Genomic DNA, 16,637 nt, shown 5'->3' with positions numbered 1-16,637 from the left:
GGATGCAGAATCAGTGCATTACTGTTTCCTAACAAGGAAATCTGCTGCTTACATGCTCATTAGGCAAGGCTAATTAGCAGGATGAATACAGCAGTCCTTCCACACAGAAGTAGAAGCAGATATGAGTAATAATACCAGCCTGGCCCACACAGAGATGCCACTTTCTCCCAAGCTGGCTGGTAAAAACGCTGACTTCCTCCCACTTGACTAAATGGCTGGTATTCAGAACGTAATGAGTGCTCAAGAGGGTGTCTGGGGCCTTGTAGTTTTAGAAGCAGCTGGACTACGGAGAAAAATGCAATACCAAAGACACCTAGGATAAACAGTTTCTGCCAATCATTTTCAAACATGAGAAACAAGGGTGACTATAAGAATGGTCAGCACATGTGGCTCTCACACGGTCTTCACTTTGGTTAAGGCCACAGCTGACTATAAATTTTCTGTGAGTTACATAATGTAAAGGCTCCACCACAAGAGAATATGACCCTAGTAAAAATGCTTCTGGATTATCAGGCTACAAGAGGTTACGCTTTGTCATGGTGCTTTGTCATAAAGACATGTTGTAATGTAAGCATGTTGATGGAGCACAGGCAAGCCAAGAGCAGCAGATAAGGAAATGGTGCCTCTGTGGACCTCATAAGAAGAGTTCAACGGCTCTTTCAGAGGAGAAAGACAGCTAGAAACACAAATGGAATCCCATCTTCATAGGCCTGGAGGGAACATTAAATGGCTACATTTATCTAAGTTTCAATAAATGAGAAGTGTATTGCCAGGCAATACCTAAGGAACATATCATTTAGAAATATAATTTTACAGTGTTTTTCCCAGTTATGAAGGTAATAAACCCATAAAAACTCTGGAAAATACTGACAGATATGGAAAAGAAAATAAAAATCAGTCATGATCTCAGAACGAAATAGTTAGGTGTGTTTTTATCTAATATTTAATTGGAATCAGATTATAAACAGTACACAATTTGGGCACACTGTCTGTTTAAAGACCTGCTCAAAAAGCAAATACCAGTAATTATTAACCGTGAAAAGAAAAAAGAAATGTCTCAGAGTGTGCTGTGCCCACCGATACCTTACAGCCTGGCACAAGGCCCCACCTGACTGAACTCTCTTCCATCCTGTCCAGGGACCTCCTCTCTATACTGCCACTAGTGCACTGCAAAGCCCTGACCCGCCTCGAGCACGTCAACCGGCCCCTCCTCAAACCTTTCCTCCCCAGGTTTCATGGGCAGCGCGCTCTCTGTTTTCCTCTCATTTCTACCCTCTCCTTCTCTGTTCCATCTTCCTCCTTTCCTTCCTGGTCTGCTCATCAAATAGGGGCATCACCTCAGCTCTCTTCTCTGACTACAGCCGCATGTACTCCTCGGGTCAGTTTAGCCCCATAATTACCTCCATGTTCACACCTCCCAAATTTCCACCTTCAGTCTCCATGGACTCTGGTCCCATGTCCCCAACTTTTTGTAGGACATTTCTATCTGGCTTATCATCTGGCAAAATGAAGCTCAACTTGTCTAAAGCCACACTCAGCTGTTCACTCAATAATTATTTGCTGACTGCTCACTATGGGTTGGGTGCTGTCTGAGGTACTGGGGAGACGGTAGCAAATAAAACCCTTCAATGCAGCTCCCACTGACAACAGGGCCCAACTCTCTAACCTGACACTCTAGGCCTTTCACAGTCTTGGACTAGCTTGCCTGTCCAACTTCCCGCTTCCCTTCCATAAGACATTCTTTTCCTCCAAACTGGGATGCTACTGCTCAAGTTTTAGGCTTTCCCAACTCCAAAACTTTGCTTACAGTTATCTCTGAGGTACCATCTCCCCACCTCTACCTACTGAAATTCTATCCACTCTTCAGGCTTACTTGCCGCCTCTTCCACAAGCTTTCTGTGATTCCTCACCCTAAAACGGTCAGCTCTTTCTTTAAATGTCCAGAGAATGGCTTTGGTACTGCCTCCACAACTTACACTGCCTGCTGCCTGTTCCTTCTGAAATGATGATGATAATTATATTATCTTATAATAATTATATTATCTTATATTATTATAATATAATATATTATATTATAATAACTACCAAAAGCATATTTTGTGCCAGGTGCATTGCTCAGTACTTTATATCTCTAAGCCTCACCATGTGTAAAGTGATGAGGAAACTGAGGCGAAACGATACCTAGTAACTTTCCTGAGGTCACACGCCTACCCTACTGGACTTACAGCAACTTGGGCACAGCGATTCTACCCCATTTCATTTTTACAACCCTCACTGGGCCTAACACAATGGCTAGTACACAATGGGTGCTCAGTAAATATGGGCTGAATGAACGACTGCATAAAGAGCATGTTTTCAAAGTACTGACGTCTGTAAATATAAACACCACTCTGCTTTTCTGGCCAAAGTATATTTGAATTCATTATAAGCTCGTTTAATAAAAATTTGACATGCTTTCCAAAACGTTATGTTGACTTGAGCTTTTAAATTTTTTCTTGGTTAGAAAAAGCTTCCAAGCTATTGAAACTGGGTTTAAAAATAACATGAAAAAAAAAAAAATAACATGGCAAAGGTCAGGTAGCAAAGACCTCACTCAGACCTTTTATAGAAACAAGAGCGCCTATGCAGCGCTTGGGAATTATTTTGTGAACCACTCCAAATCCATAGCTTGGCTGGTCTAATTTTCCAGTGACTTAGAGCTCAAGCTCTTTTTAATACCAGAAAGGACATGTTCCTTTTGAAATACCCCCGGGCAATCAACCTAAGCATTTTTCAGTCCATCTCTGTGCTTACTGTTTGCCTCTTGCAAAAATCATTGAGACATTTGATGCCCCAAGATGTTTTCCCAGAAACCAACCTAAATATAAGTGTGGGGCTTCAAATCTCCAATTGCTCTGCTATTGAAGGCAGCAATGTTATTATGCCCCTGTGGCACCTACTGCGCTGGAAAGCCAAGACTTCTGATTGAGAAGCCCATTTTCATAAAACCACCAGCATTCCAAAATGTCCTGGTTTTAGGAGCAAAACAGACAGACACAAACTTCAGTTACTTAAGTGTCTAAAAATGCAGACTCAATGTTTTCCATTCCCCGTTACCTCCATGGCAGGAAACAGTGATTAAAAAACAAACAAAAGAATCACTCAAATTACCTCCATCCTAGGACTGAGGTGAAGAAGTTGAAAAGATCCATCATAAAAACCACGTGTGCTAGAGTCACCCTCCAACTGCAACAGGGAATAAGGAGTACATGGAGGTGTCATCTAAACCAGCTGGCGTGAGACCTCGTAATGGCCACCCCAAGGAGGAACACTGAGACCCAGCTATGCAAGATACCCAAAAAAGCTAAAGAAATAGCTTTTCAGATTAGCATCTTTAAAGATGTCATCAGCTCATATAACTATTTGACTTTATTGAGAATAATCGTCTTCACATGCATGGTTTAGAGCATGGTTTATAAAGCACTTGATAAGCTTCTTGAAAAAAATTTGTAGTAATCTCAACAGAGACAGGTAAGTAAAGTAGCAGGATTATTTTAGAGATGATGAAACAGAGACCAAAATGACTCATCTACTGTCAGTCGAAGGCCCCATGGGGAAGAAAAAGAAATTCCCAGAATCCCTGTCAAATTACTGAGTCCACGTTCAATTACCTTTTAAACCACTTTAAATCACTCAGGGGCCCTGACGCTAGAAGGACCATAAACAAGGAGTAAGGTGAATTCAATCCATGAGCCACCCAAGTTTGAGGTTTTTTGATGGGACAGAGGTGTGGCAATGGGAAGAACACACATTTCTGACACCAAGAAAGGGTTCATGTCCCAGCACGGCCTTCTAAGCTGAATGACCTCCAGCAAGTCAGGCTGACTCAGGATGTCTTGGCCCTTCTTATCTGCAAAATGGAAATCCTTCCAACGTCTGTCTCCATCAGTGCACCTCTCCATTAGAGAGCTGTAATGCACAAATGCAGATAATATATGTGAAATTTTTGTAAAATCTAAAACAATTACTATTCCTATAAGAAGCTTGTTGATTTCTAACCACACAACCATTTATACTCAACAAGCGCTCACAGAGGATGGACCAAGTACCCAAACACTATGTTAGGTGATGGTACGGACACAAAACACAGCTTGTGCCCTCAAAGAGCTTAATAGCTAGTGGGGAAACAATACAAAACCAAGTATAAAAAGTGCCTTAACAGAAGTATACAAAAGGTGTTATGGGAACATAAATAAGAGGTCATTACTAATCAAGGGACAATAAAAAGTCTTAAGTGACAGAACACAATTGAATGGCATAATAACATGTGTACAGAGATGACTTCAGTTGAAACAAACCAAAGACAAACGAAACGTACAAATAAAACCAATCAGACGTGCTCTAAAAATGATGCTGCTTCTGGCAATGAAGCTGTCAACCTACAGGAATATCTCTAAAGGTCCCACCAAAGCCTGAGCTCAAAGTGAACTAACAAACAATTGCACAAATGGGAGGCACAAGTGTAAAGGGCTTCCTCACAAGCTGCCCAAGTCTATCCAACCCACAGAATCTATCCGACCCACAGAAACATTCCCTGGCCAGCAGAAGCATTTGCTGGGTGGCTGAGATGTCATGAGAAATGAATCCTTGCCTCACTTCCCGTTGACTTTAATTCCTTGGGTCACCGCAGCTGATTACCAGAAGGGAGAATACTCACCACTTTAACCTTCAAAGCAACAACCAGCTTATGGGTTAGCACATATTCACAAAACTGGTTCCTCTGGGCATTTAGGGTGAACGTACATGAGAAGTAGTTAACTGATCTTTTTTCTTTCCTGGCTACACTTGAACCTGCTAAAAAATGAGGCTGGGTCTTTGTTGAATGGCACCCAGAGAGTACCAGACCCACGATAAGGTCTAAGCAGAAGGTGACTCACTTCTTATTTGAAAGGACAGACGTACCCAGGGGTGATGGGCTGCACCCACGACCCCTCCCTCCCTTTTGGACTCAATCTGTGACAATGACCTTGACCTTGGTTGGCTACCAAGCAGCCTCTTACCAATTCCATCAGGAAACAAGCAAGCCTGCCAAAAGCAGACGAAACATTGTCTTTGACCCTCAAAGATAAGGACAAGGCAAAGTAAAACAAGAGGACGAGTCTTTGTTATTTTACTATGTACTACATGAAGGCCAGAAAACTCTCTGCCCATCACACAGGACAAAGGAAAAGTTTACTAAGTATGAAGAGGAAGAACAGTAAGAACTACGTTTTCATCCACAAATCTGGGTTTAAATTTCTTTTACTGTGGACTATTATCATTGGTACTAAATGGATTTTTATAAAACAAGACAGCAACGTGTAAACATTCTGAAGTTGAATTCTGAAGCTCTGATTGGTCTTATTTCTGTGACTGTTTTGATCTGACATTAGGATGATAGGCTATGGTAGCTGGGACTCAAATAGTTTGCCCAGCATCAGAGACAACTACTGTTATACTAAACCCTTCAAAAATGCCCTATAGAGGACTCCTTCAGCGTGGATGGACATATGTTAAATGTGGAATGGTGTATTTAGTGAAACGTTTAAAAACAAAATAGAGTTCTTACAACTCCTACACCAAGACCAAGATTTAAGAGTCATCGCTAACATTTATTGAGCACTTCCTAAAGTCATTATGTGAAGCCCTTTATCTTCATTATGTTGTTAAATCCTCACAACAACCTTATCGGAGAGCTGCTATTATTATTACCATTTTACAGATAAGGAAATTGAGATCTAAAGAAATGCAGTACCTTGTCCAAGGTAATATGGCCAGTAAGCAGAGTGGAAACAAACCTCTAAAATGCACATACTGTCCTGTATAACAATTAACAGCAAACTAATTACCCTGAGATAATACAGCTAGAATTTTACATACAAGGTGCTTTGAGTTTTAATGTCAAACTTCAGCAACTTTAACATTTATTTTTTAAATCCTTCTGTTTGTTAATCCCACAACTCAGAAAGTTAATTGCTAAATATCCAGGGAAATAGTTAATACTTAATTTACAAAAAAAAAAAAAAAATCACCTCTGTACTATTTCTGTGTCATTGTAAATTCTCTAAGGGAATAGTGGATGATAGGTGTCTGAACAAACAGAATAAAAGGCTGTTCTCTAACTAAATAGCTAACCTCAATTCTCTCAGTGACCTTGGACATATTGCTTGGAATGTCTGCAAGGGTATAGTAACTGACTCCATTTAGGCTAAACAAGTGCTTTTGCAAATGTTTACATAGTCCTACTTGCCCAAACCTTTTACTAGTGTTTCCCAAAGACATCATTTTTCATTTAGCCAATAAATAGAAACACTTGTAAAAATGTTTGCTTAAAAAAAAAAAACAAAACCCTGCAAATAAGTGTTTCTGTCAAAAGAATTAAAAGGAATATTTTCAAATTAGATGTGACTATAGATAATTCAAACATGCTTTGACTATTAAGGCATGTCCAAATAAACTGCCTCCTTCTGAAACCAACTTAACTTTTTTGGGGGACAGCGGGTGGATAGGGGACAAATATCAATGTATATGGGACTCAAGCGAAATTACAAAGTTGACCCACAATCTTCAGTCTTGTTTCTTAAGTGTACTAAAATATGATATGCCCAAGTTTTATATGATCACACTACAGTGAAAATATAGACATCATATCTAACCTCTCAGTGAAAGTTAATTACTTTTGGACCACAAGATCTGGAATTAGAAGACCTGAACTGCCCATGCACTACTACTAGATGTGTGATTCCAGGCATGTCATTTGAACCTGAATTCTAGTTATTTCAATGCAGGTCAAATAAGAATCCCTGTCCTACCTTCCCCGAAGGTTGTTCTGGAATGTAAATCAAATGACATAACGTAGTGTTTTGTGAACTCAAAGGCAGGGTACAGGATGCCAACGGAGGTCATCCGGGGTCATCCGTATGGTACCAGGGAAAGGGTCACCACAGTCTCTTTGATTTCCTCCCATTATAAACCAACAAACTGGTGGAGAGAGTGGTGACAGCAGTCAGTTTAGGAAGCTCTGAGATAAGGTTTTAATTAACTCAAGGGTTCCTCCTGCACTGTTCAGGCAAAATGAGTTGCTGCACATAGGGCTTTCTGGTAGTCTTAGAGTGGAAGGATTCAGTAGTGCAAGATTCAGGGTGATTCAAAAGGAATGTCTCTTCTCAAAGAAGAAAAAACAAAGAAGTAAAATACTCCCTTGTCTCCCAAGTTCCTGTACAGGTAGGATACTCTGTCCCTCCTCCTTTCCTCTTCCAAGTTTCTTAAAGAGTTTTTTTTTTATGCTTTCTGACTCCATTCATTCCTCCCTGCAGAAGCACTGATTCTGCCCCAGGTGAAACTGCACAGGCAGAGGTCACCAACACTTTCCTTTTGGCTAAACCCAGGAGGTTTTTCACTCCACCTCTGACTGACCTCTCAGCAGGATCTGACCTACTCAACACCCACTCTTTGCATTGCTCTCATGAAAGCACTGATGTAAGTCTCTTCTGGAATTTCTCCTTTATCTCTGTATGCTCCCTCTGGTACCCTGTATGAGCCCCCTTCCTATGCCCACATCATAATGTAGGTGTTCCTCCGTTTTCCCCATAACCCTCTTAATTAGTTCCTCTTCCACCTGGGTGATCTTCTCCATCCCCATGGCTTCAGCAGCAGTCCATGTGACAGACGAGAAACATTGTTATCCTGAGCTCTAGACCCACATGCAACTGCCTTTCAGACATCCCCTAACTCCTAACATGCACAAAACCAAACTCCTCATCTTACCCTCAACCTGCCCCTCCTCCTGGCATTCTTCATATAGTGAAGGATATCATCATCCTTGACCCTGCTGGCTCCCTCCCCCACAAATCACTCCAAATCAGCAAGTCATGCTAATTCTACCTCTGTGAGATCTGCCAAATTTATCCATTGCTCTCCTTCTTTATGGCCTTAGTTCAGACACTACCATCCAGTTTCCTCCCTTTAGTCTTTCCCTCCACTAATCCATTCGCCACACTGCAGTCAGAGAGGGCTTTCTAAAATTAAAACCCTGTTCTCTTCTGGATAAATCATATACTCCTTAACACTGCCTATAAGAGCTCAGGTCCACTTACTTTCCTGGGCTTACCTCTTAAATCTCCATCGTCTCTACCCCGCACCCCAAAACACACAGGCACACAACTTGGCTAATTCTCATTCAGCCTTCAGGTCTTTGCTGAGGTATCACTTCTTCCCTGACCTCCCACGTCCATTTTGAACATCCCTCTTGTGTGTTCCCATAGCACACTGATTTCCTCAATTATAATGCTTTTCACTCTGTGTAAAACTAGCCTGCTTACTTGTGTGTCTCCCCCACTAGACTGTAACCTTCATGAAGGCAAGGATTGTGCCTGTTTTCTTCAAGATTGTATTGCTGGTTCCAAGTACAAGAGGTATGTGCCACGGCACAAAATAAGTGCTCAATTCTTACTTGTTTAATTAACAAACCAATGAATCTCTGAGGGTGGAAGAGAAGTTGTTCTGGAAAAGTTCATGGGAAAAGATCAATTAGCTAATTTCCTGGAGCATAAAAACTGCTGGTTACCTTTCCAATGTTTTCTAACCTATAATATATGTTCCTTGTTCTATGAAAATCTACATTTATAATCACATCTATAGACTACAAGGTAAAATGGATATTTAGCAATTTCCCAGTTAGATAAATGTCCACAAGTAAACTGGATAATGCAGAACAGGGCAGCTTCAGTTTGTACTGAATTATAAATTGGTTACACTAATCACGGTAACTAGACAAATAAATCTCTCCCATACTCATAAATGTGGCATATAATCGGGGAATCCAATTTAAAACACATAACTCAAATTGACAGTTAATGAGTGTATGAAAAACAAACAAAATGTTAATGAAAATAGCATGCCTGACATCTCAATACAATGGCCTCTATATTTTGACTTTGGTTTTTGCTCATAATTCATGTTGCCATTAACATTAATTACACTCATGGACCAAATAAACTTCATACCTTACTGTCAATATGAAGGTGAACTATGTAGGCTTGTTATTGCTGTCTGGTAATACCTACAGTAGCCAATGAAACAGAGCAAACACAATGCATGGAATTTACTACTGGTGGTTATTCTTATCACACTCTCACTCATTACTCAATTCTCTGCATTAGCTTGCCCCAGAAACTCCAAGCTAGCATACAGTTCCGCTACTTATGAACCATATATAAAATCCACTCTAAAAGAAAAAGGAAAAAGAAAAAAAGCAATTCCTTTCTAGATATCCCTCCACAGGGTTTCTTTTGAAGGGTTAACACTCCCCATGAAGAAAATCAGCATTTGGCTAACAGCCAGTGGAGCAACAGACACTTTCCATACTTTTCTACAGGTGTTGGAGGAGAGTGTAAAGTGAAAATAGAAAAGGGAGTAGTAGGAAAAAAAAGGAGTAGCAGTGGTCTGGGGCTCCTGCAAACTGTCTAGAGATGGAGAATGCTAAAAATTCTGCCCAAATGGTCTAACCTTTTCAGGTTTCTATTAAAATCAGGTCTTCTGAAACCAGTAATTAACGTAGTACCCCTCTACCTGCCTGTTTCTTAAATTTGTAAATGTATGACGTGACTTCAAGTATTACGGGAAGGCTGCATACATGATTAGACTGGAATAGAGTATATTAAGTATCTGATAAGTATTCAATAAATATTAGCTTTGGATGTTTTTTAATGCAGCTGTTACCGGCCTACATCCAGTTTGGTTTTCCTAGTAATAACATGCAGAGGGCTTTTTCTTTTTCTTTTTTGCTAATGGTTATATATCCATCACAGTTCTTTGTTTTCCACTTATATAATTAACCTGAGTCCATAGCCCAAAGCCTAAAATCCATCAATCTATGAGAAAACAAAGACAACGAAAGCTCAACCATGAGCTTCCTTTTTCTATCATTTCAGTATGATATTCAGCCATCCTTCCACCATCAAGCTTTCACTGATTACCCTTATCGAGAAATAAGTTATCCAACTTTATTTCAATCTTTCCAACCATATTTATCATATCCTATCTTCTAGTCTTTCTTTAAAACATCACTTCCTGCCATATATTAAGTTATTTATGGATTTTTATATTCTCCATTATTTGACTGGACAATGTCTTAGATTCATTGTATTCCCCACAACATAGAGTTTTAACAGCTTTTAAAATAATGTTTATTGACTATTATGGTTATAAACAATTACTATATACTTATTGTTAAACATTTTGAAAATACAGAAAGTATAAAAGGGAAAATAAACAATGCCTATTCATCCTCCAATGAGAAAAAAGCACTGCCCCATTTTGGCCCTTTCAGTCCCTTTCCTTATGTAGGTAGATCTTTCTGGTTTTTTAAACATAGTTGAGAGTTGACTGCACATACAGTTCTCTAGTCTATCTCCCCCCATTTAGCAAAAATTGATAAATACCTTTCCACACTGTTAAAACTCTTCATAAACATCCTTTTACAAATCTGTATAAAACCATGTCTTTTGATGATAGCATAATTTATTTAAACTGTTCCCCTCTTGTTGGGCATTTAGACTATTGCCAATATCTGACTTTTCTAACCAAAGCCATATTAAGCACTTGTGAACATTAACTTTTAAAATATTTCTCATAAGTTCCTTTGGACAGACTGCTAGGAGTGGAACTACTGGATCGAGGAGTGGACACATTTAAAGAGACTTTTCGTACATTCAGCCAATGAGTTTTTCAGAAAGCTTTCACATCTGCGCACCCCTCACAGCATCTAAGAGTGTCTGCTCCGCTACCCACTACCTGATGTGGAAAATTAGAATTTTTTTAAATCTATGTAAATTTGAGAGCTGGAAAAATGGTCCCTTGCTGTTGTTTCAATTTCATTTCTTTGATTAATGGAAAGAGAATGCATTTTCATATGACTGTTAGCCATTCAGTTTTCTCTTGTATGGGTAGTCTGTTCCTGTCATATTAGTTTTCTTTTGCCGTGTAACAAATTCCCACAAGCTTAGTACCTCAAAACAACACCCATTTCTTTTTTTTTTATAAATTTATTTATTTTATTTAATTTATTTTTGGCTGCATTGGGTCTTCGTTGCCGCACATGGGCTTTCTCTAGTTGCGGCGAGTCGGGGCTACTGTTCGTTGAAGAACACCCATTTCTTACTTCACAATTCTGAAGGTCAGAGTCTGGGTGGGGTTGTATGGGTTCTCTGCTCAGGCTCTCTTTCACAAGGCAGAAATCAAGGTGTTGGCTAGGCTGTGCTCTTAACTAAAGGTTCTGGTAAAGAATCCAGTTCTGAGCTCATTCAGTTTGTTGACCCTCGGTCTGAGGTTCCAGTTTCCACACTGGGTCACCCTCAGCAATTCTAGGGCTCCCGCATTTCTCAAGGCTGTCCCCATGCCTTCTCAAGTGTCACCTCCATCTTCAAAACAGCATCAGCATGTTCAGTTCTTCTCAGGCTTCAGATCTCTCTGATTTCCCCAGCCAGAGAATGCTCTCCTCTTTTACAGGCCTCTTTGATTAGATTTGGCCCACCAGCTAATTTCCCCATTTTAAATTCAACTGTGCCATATAAAGAAACATGATCAAGGAAGTGATATTGCATCATACTTACGGGTTCTGGGGATGAGGGTATGCAATCTTGGTGGAGGGGCATTTTCAGAACTGTGCTTGCCATAGGGTATTAGATGTTGTTTCTTATCATTTGTTTGTGCTCTTTATGATGTCTTAATTTCATGAATTTACCAAATAAGTGAATCTTACTGATGACTGCCAGAAGTTGCATTTTCACAATGGCAAAGACAACTAAGGATGGGGCTGCTGCGTGCTAATAACGATTCTGAACACAGTCGGCCCTCCGTACCCTTGGGTTCCACATCCGCAAATTTAACCAACCACAGACTGAAAATATTTGGGGGAAAAAAACTCCAGAAAGCTCCAAAAAGCAAAACTTGAATTTTGCTGGGCACTGGGCAACTATTTACATAGAATTTACAATTCTTGACATAGAATTTACATTATATGAGGTATTATAAGTAATCTAGAGATGATTTAAATTATACCAGGGGATGTGCGTAGCAGAGGTTATATGCAAGCACTATGCCATTTTATAAGGGACTTGGGCATTGTTGAATTTTGGTATCTGTGGGGGGTCTTGGAACAAATTCCCCTATGATTGTATATGACTTCGCCAACATTGGTATTTTTAAAAGATTTAATTGTGGGGAAAAGTACATTACATAAAATTCACTATCTTAACTATTTTTAAGTGTACAGTTCCAAACTATTAAGTACATTCATATTGTTGTGCGACTAATCTCTAGAATGCTTCATCTTGCAAAACGGAAACTCTATACCCATTTAACAACTCTCCATTTCGCCCCTCCCCCAGCTCCTGGCAACCACCATTTTACTTTCAACATTGGTATATCTTTATTTTATGTATTTATTAACAAACATGTATATCGCAATTACTACATGCACTGTTCTAAGAACTTTAAAAATATTAACTCATTTAATCGTCATAACAACCCTATGAAATCAGTACCGTTATTATTTCCATACTACAGATTAAGAAATATAGCAAATAAACTGCCCAAGGTTACACAATAGGAAGTGACCAAGCAGGAATTCAAACCCAGAATGGCTTTATAGTTCTTGCTATGAACCATTACATTGTGAAAATACTCACTGAAAGACAAACTCATCAGGCATTAATATTATCTCCTTGATGTGCATGACTTTAAAACACTTTTCTATGAGCAATTTAATCTAATATTCTTCTAGTAACTAAAAGTTAGACTATGTAACCAAGGTGACACATGCCTACTGACATTTTAGCCCAATTTTGGTTAAGGCATTTGTTTTTGAAGTTAATGAAACAAAATTTGCCTTATATCTTAAGGTGTGCCAATTATAATTTATGTGTGGTATTTTATAATAAAGTATCTTATGAATGAATACAAATCATAATTCACTATGACTACTGAAATTATAATATTAAAGGAAAAAAACCCAGGTATTTCTCTTTTCCAAGAAGAAAAAAACTTCCAAATTAGTTTACAACAGCATAGCTCAATCTCAGTTTAACCTAGTAAATTCAAATCTGTCCTGCTTTGCAAGCTATAACTCTAGACCAGTCTCAATTTGTCATTCATTTGTATATCTCAGTAGTAACACTTTATTTGAGGAGTGGGTCTGAAATGTCCTTATCTCGATCTTTTAGCTTAGTAATCCTTTCATGGAAGACCAAATCATGCTTGTCATCAGTCACATAGTGTCATTTACTGTATATTTAAAATGAACAAGGTCAACAGATGGAACAGTCGTTGTAGTCTGAAAGCCCCAGTTAGATGTGAGTTAAAAGCTCTGCTGAGGCTTGGTTTCTAAGACCCAGGAGGGGCGGCGGGGTACTAAAAACAACACACAGAACGGGATCAGCTATTTCAACTGCTTTCTACTTATATACCTGATTCATAAAAATAAACAGACAACGCATCATACAGTCTCCCCTCACCTATTATCCACTGCACTGCTGTGCAGTTTCCAGGATGAAATAGAAACCAGAGCATGGAAGAAACAGCAAAATCACCGCTACGCCAGGGAGCTTCTCGGATACTCACAATGCTGTCATCCCCACACCCTTCCCGCAGTGGCCAGTCCGGCAGCACAGAAGCAGGCAGATGCTCACCTGGCCTCCGGCTACTTCTCCCCCTTCACCTGCGGGGCCTGCAGCCTACTTCTGGCTGTGGTTCGGCTTTGGCAGCCAGCTCTCCTCACGGTCACGGCCCGTTCGGCCACCGACCATTCCGGCCCGGCTCTCTGTTTACAAGCGCTTCTTGCGGTCCCACACTTAAATGCTTCCTTCCAGCAGCTCAGGAAGCGAGACTCGGACACACAAGGTTCCAGGCCGCAAGGACTCGTCTTTCCTGCCTTAGGGACCCAGCGCCACCCAGGGCCTGCCCGCACCCTCCTGGCCTCCTTATCTCTTTGTTTTCCTACGCACAGTTTTCATCACACACTTTTTGAAAACAATGGTATGTGCCGCAGAGTCTCCTCACTGCTCCTCCCAACGCACAGATGGATGTTTGCAATTGGAAAATTTCACTTGAAACATGCCAGGGACCAGACTTGTTATTTAGCAGCTCCCTTGGCTAAGAGAATTAGAAAGAGAAGTTCTTTCTGAAAATAGAACTATTAGAACCTAGAGATTGCTTCACATTTCAGGTTTGGAGCTGCGATGAAAATCAATTTTCACTCCCCTTTCATGGTGTAGCCAGCAGGTTGAAAGAGGATGGTTTTGAGAGGAGGTCTTAACCCCCATTCGGATTCCCAGCAAAACAGAAAGTGTGTGTGTGTGTGTGTGTGTGTGTGTGTGTGTGTGTGTGTACGCGCACTGGTGGGCAACCTGAGTGCTCCTTTGTGAGACACTCCAACCCACCCCACAGTGACTTTGGCCACGTTGCAAGAGGATAGGGTGGTCTTGATCTCGGAGAGACAGCAGTGAATGGTCCTAAAGAGAGATCCTAGTTCCCTGCCCAGGAATTGAACCTGGGTAGCCTGGATGAAAACCAGGAATCCTAGCCAATAGACGTTGGGGGTGGCGGGCAGGGAGGGGAGGAGGGCTGTGCGCAACTTTTTGCTAAGATGAATCCCACTGCAGAAGCCTGTGGGTGTATGTCCACACTTATTATGGGGTGGCGCCCCCTCCCTTTTTGACCCTCAAGGAGCCTTTCTGCACATGCGCAGACAGGGAAGTGTTCCTTGACCTCAGGAGTGGTCGTCTTATCTCTTTACTTTAGCAGAGCTCAGCTTCTGCCACTACCTTTGCCCTTGGAGTGAGAACAAAGTTTCAATTTTACTCCACTTGACAAACACCAGCTGTCCAGCCCAAGGGCCCATCTGTCTCCTACCTCAGTCTGGCTGGAAGACCTTCCTTGAAGTCTCCTGCTTTATTCTCCATCATAGCACACTTAGCCATTTTCTTAATTTATAATTACCCATTTTTAAAATTTACCTGTTCTACTGGCTTCTCCACTCCCACTCCAGCCTCCCCTATAAACTCCCTGAGGGCAGAAAATGTTTTGGTTTCACTCACCACCACATAATAAGCACAAAATACAGTGTGTAATGTATATATGTTTGAATGAATGAATGAAGAAATGGACACACACAAAAAAATTGTCAAAGGAGGCCAGAGAAACAGCATGATAAGACTCGAAAAATCTGATTCCTGCACTCCCTTAAAGATTAATAAGAGAATCTTTAACCATTGAATTTTTTAAAATATCTCTTTTGGTTGATGTTTAGAGTTTAAATGTTTGTTTGAAAACTTATACTGCAATTCGAGATACATCTCTTGTTCCTTAAACATGCAGTGTTCTCTTTTGCCTCAGGACTTTTGACACTGGGTTTCCTCTGATGAGAGCTGTCACCCCTGCCCCATCCCTTTAGCCTGGCTAACATCTTGCTTTTTAAGAAGCAAGTGGCATCACACCTCTCCTGGAAATCTCTGACAGAGAAACCGGATCCTTTAAACATGCCCAGAGGAACTTACATGTTCCTCTATAAATGCACTCATCACATTGTGCCAAATTCATCTATATACTCATTAGTCTTCCCAGGCCACTGATTCTCAAACTTCAGCATGTAATAGAATCTTCTAAAATAGTGCTTCTCAAACTTTAATGTGTGGGGATCCTGTTAAAATGCAGATCATGATTCAAGAGGTGGGGCCTTTGCACCTCTAGTGAACTCCCAGGTGATGCCACATTTTGAGAGTCAAGGCTCTTGGATGCATGTTAAAAATGCAAATTCTTGGGTCATGCACCCAGTCTGGGGGGGGGGGGCGGCCCAAGAGTGGGGGGAGATTGCCAATTATAGGGGAAATTGACGTCAGGTTGGCTCATGGGTTACCGGAGAAACCAGCAGAGGGGCACGCCCCTCACCACCCCTCGGATCAGAACAATCACCAGCTGGGACCTGGGGCAAGTGCACAGGAGGGTCAGTCCTGTGAGCAGGGTGTAGGTGCAGCAGGCACTGGTCGAGCAGAGGGTATACAGAGAGCAAGAGAACAGCCATCTTGAGTGGCCTGACCAGACACCCATAGATTCTCATTCTGGAGGTCTACAAAAAGTCCTGAATTCTGTTATTTTAGCAAGTGCCTCGAAGTGCTCCTTATTGGACTATTCTTTGAGAAAAACTATACCAGTCTATGGAGTTGGGGGGCAGGGCCAATGCTTTGTGATTTATTTCCCACCATGCATTAAGCACAGGGTCTGGCACATTAAATGCCTTAAACAGCCACATTTACAGAATGACTGGATTTACTCATTATCACTAATATAGATTCTCAGTGCGATCCCAGAAAACGGATGAAAAGTCAAAGGCTGAGAACGATCTCAGCTGGGCAGTTGCTGGCTCTCAGGCCTCCATTTGGTCAGCAGGGGTCATTTTGCTCCTCTGAATTTAAATATTTAAATTCACATCTCTATTCAAAAGCCCCAGCTGCTTTTTTTTTTTTTATATAGACTTTATTTTGTAGAAAATGAGCAGAGAAGTACAGAGTTCCCAGATACCCGCTGCCCCAAAACACGCACAACCTCTCCCACTATCAACATCT

At 40.8% G+C, this 16,637-nt stretch overlaps 1 protein-coding gene across 4 annotated transcripts in view; it reads right to left on the bottom strand.

Annotated features, from left to right (window-relative positions):
- Window positions 1-13,830, bottom strand: part of PLEKHM3 (pleckstrin homology domain containing M3) — a 182,424-nt gene extending 168,594 nt beyond the window's left edge. For all 4 annotated transcript variants that reach the window (XM_060152202.1, XM_060152204.1, XM_060152203.1 and 1 more), the window contains exon 1: window positions 13,707-13,830. The gene's annotated coding sequence lies outside the window, so the exon portion shown is untranslated. The remainder of the gene's footprint in view (window positions 1-13,706) is intronic.
- Between the last annotated feature and the right edge of the window lie 2,807 nt (window positions 13,831-16,637).

Source organism: Lagenorhynchus albirostris, chromosome 6, assembly GCF_949774975.1.
Source record: "Lagenorhynchus albirostris chromosome 6, mLagAlb1.1, whole genome shotgun sequence".
In the NCBI taxonomy this organism is placed as follows: Eukaryota; Metazoa; Chordata; class Mammalia; order Artiodactyla; family Delphinidae; genus Lagenorhynchus; species Lagenorhynchus albirostris.
The sequence above is the reverse complement of the archived record's forward strand: the minus strand, read 5'-3'. Positions and strand labels throughout refer to the sequence as shown.